Source organism: Xenopus tropicalis, chromosome 1, assembly GCF_000004195.4.
Source record: "Xenopus tropicalis strain Nigerian chromosome 1, UCB_Xtro_10.0, whole genome shotgun sequence".
Lineage (NCBI taxonomy): Eukaryota > Metazoa > Chordata > Amphibia > Anura > Pipidae > Xenopus > Xenopus tropicalis.
In genome coordinates, this window is record NC_030677.2 from 201,662,462 (window position 1) to 201,665,800 (window position 3,339).

Genomic DNA, 3,339 nt, shown 5'->3' on the forward strand with positions numbered 1-3,339 from the left:
TTATTGTTATTATAAATAAAGTTTTTATAAGGGAAATAGGAAGGAGTTCAGTGTGTGTGAGACAGGGAAAGAAGCAGAGGAGGGACAATTTAGGAAAGGAAAATCTCTGGTGTTGAAATTCGAATTTGCGTTAAGAGAAAGGAAAACTGTGGTTAAGACGGCAAGACTTCCATATCCTTTATGGACATTTTACATACTTTTGGGGGGTTGGAGTAACATGGGGGTATGGATGGGCGCCAAATTGAGGTAACAAGTGTGGCCAATCTGGGACTGGATCTGACCAATGACCAACTTTAGGGGTTGCTGCCACCTACTGTCTAAAGTAGGAACTATCACCAACTATTTATAATCATTTTAATTCGCCTTCTTTACAAATTGAAAAGCTTTTGGAGGCCTAGGGAACTAACATAAACTGATCAAAGTGAAAATTGGGATTTTCTTAGTCAAAATGTAGGTTTAAGGCTTGGGCCTCTATAGTGTAAATCTATAGCCTATTGACTTGGTCAGCGGGATCTGCTTCAGAGTTGGACTCTGGCTGCTATTATATGTGAAGAATGTGAGAGCAACGTGCCCCACTCAAAAGGTTAACAATGCACTAGTGGCAGTGTGTGTGGAACCTTTTAGTACCCGGGTGAGTGGGATCTTTTAATACCCGCTGATTGATTTATTTAGGAAAATGCTCAGGGTGAATGTGCTGAGATTGCATGGCGGAGCCTGTAGGGTTCCAGAACCGGGTTTTATTGCCCATGTGAGGGGTCATTTTGCTAAATGTTTCCATGGCCCGTGTTGTTGATGCCACACACTTTGAGAAATGACTATTTTTAGCTGATTTTAAATAACCGAGAAAGGGAGCTTACCTGGGTTGGGTTGCGTGCTAGCACAGAAACAATCCCGGGATTAGGGGTATTATTTGGGATTTTCCAGGCATCAGCTATCAAAGTCTCCGTGATATGGAGACAGGAGTATTTTATTGCTTTCTCTCCCTATAAATGAAATGAATACAGGAGCTGTCAATGGGGAAACTGCTAACTAGAATATGATGCCCTGAGCAGGGCAACTGCTTAAACTTACCAGCAGGGGGCTGAGCTGCCCAACTGCCCTGCAGTACCTGGGGGATAACAAGAAGGGACACTTACCTGCCATTATACATAGAGAACAACCATACTGCTACATAGTATCCATGGGAGTACTGATCTCATGTAGCATTATGGCAGTTCTCTAGGTATTATGGGATGTAAATGCCCTCTTGAAACCCCTTAGGTATTGCAGGCTTCAGGGCAGTTGGGTAGCTGAGCACCCTGGTATTGCCTTTTATACACAACCCATATTTCAGACTCTTCTTCAGAAGCCTTTCTATTCCAGGTCCAGTTAGTCTTCCATCTTGTCTCTGCAGAGATCAATGATACACCCGATACAACGTATTACATTGGCCGTGCCTTGGTGCCATTGGCCCACAGTATGCCCAAATCCACTCATTACCTTTTACATTGTTTACATCAGGAGAAGAGGATATGCACAAACTGCCCCTGCTATGTCTGTACAGAGCAACCGTAGGAGTATGGAAGGAATGGGTCATTAACCTTTATTCTCATACACATACCAGAACTTTTAAACAAACTGGGGCCACTGGTCCTTGCAACTGTTACTGAGCCTATAACTAGTGCAACAGCCCTCACAGTGGTGCTTCCAGGGTCATTTCTGATATGTTGAGCCTACTCACTTGAGTCCCTACTCTCATGGACCTCACTTTTGGATTTAACCCTTCTACTCTTATTGTCAGAACCCTGGATCACTCTTGTTAGCTAACCAACACCTAGCCCTGATATAGTGAGTTATAAGAACATCCTCACTCTAAAGGTCCCCATACCCGTGAAGATTTGCAAGCTTGGCAAGATCGCCAAGCGAGTGGATCTTCACCCGATATCCCCACCTACGGGTGGGCGATATCAGGGAACGTGTAGGCTAAAGGTCCCCATACACTTGAAGATTCGCTCACTTGGCGAGATCGTCACCTCAGGGAACAAACGATCGAATTATATTGGCGGCAATGGGGCAGTTGGTTCGTTGATGCAGTCCCCAATCCAACTGAATCTTTTAACCTGGCCGATCGATATCTGGCCAATTTTAGGCCAGATATCGGTTGGGCATGCCCCTCGTTTCTGCCCCTACACGGGGATAAGCTGCCGAATCGGTCAAAGGGACTGATATCGGCAGCTACAATTGGCCTGTGTATGGGGGCCTTAACTTAGCCCCTTCTCCCTGACTCCAACTGAGGTTCTCCTCCTGGTCCATCTCTTTCCTGGGCCCACTTTCCTCGGGCTCCCCAGGACCATACACCATCTGCCTCCTAAGCCTAAAAGGTTTAATATGACATCACCTTACCTCATATTCAATAGGGGTACCACTTGACAGCCATTGGCTTGGGCCAAGAAGGCATTCTCACCTCCCTTGGGGTATGTAGGGACTAAATGGGAATGCCTTAATCATTAAGACAGAATTTATACCTAGGTTTCCCTTTAGCTGCCTAACAAAGTTTATTTTTTTTTTTGGTCATTATAAAATTCATGAATAAATCCCTGTTCCAGTGGCTCATTGTGCAAAGCAGCGAGTGCCTACTTGGCAAACACATAACTGCGCTGTACATCATTCAGTAGTAGAACAGGTGGGATGCCGTTTCTCCGCTCGGCCTCATTATCCCTTTATCATCTCTGCTTGTTTGGGAAGAGCTCCAGGAATGTTTTGTGGGTACAAAAAAGTTCTAAGGGCTTGAATATGTAAAAACATTCCAAGTTCTTTATGTTACCGAATATAACTGAAAAAGCATGAGCCTTGTTGTTTAAGGGTGAAGACACACTGAGCTACTTAGTAGCAGCTACTTTTTCAAGGCTACTAAACACCAGAAAACCCCTACCATAGACAATACTGAGAATTGCCTCTGCTAAAACACACATAGAGACAATTATCAGCAAATGATCAGCATTGTCTATTTTAGTAGCCACGACAAGTAGCTGCTACTAGTAGCTCCGTGTGTCTTCACCCTAAGGCACCCTCTCAAGGCAACTTCGGGTATTGTAGCGACACGTATGCCAACCCACTGGCGATTTACATTATTGCCGGTGGGATGGCATTGCATTGTGGGGAGATTAGTTGCCCGCGGCAATGAAGATTTGTTTCTAGTCGACTAATCTCCCCGTCTGCCACTGCCCTAAAGCAACCCTCAACTTACCCATAATGCTATAGGAATGCGTCATCTGGTATAAACTGGTCAGTGTGGGCAACATACACTAGATATTACCTGAATATAAGTACCTGAATGTTTTTTATTTTACACATAGGTTC

The 3,339-nt window shown here is 44.6% G+C and overlaps 1 protein-coding gene across 1 annotated transcript in view; it reads right to left on the bottom strand.

Moving 5' to 3' along the window:
• malt1 (MALT1 paracaspase) overlaps nucleotides 1-3,339 on the bottom strand; it is a 76,542-nt gene that overhangs the window by 69,406 nt on the left and 3,797 nt on the right. The gene's annotated exons all lie outside the window — the stretch shown is intronic.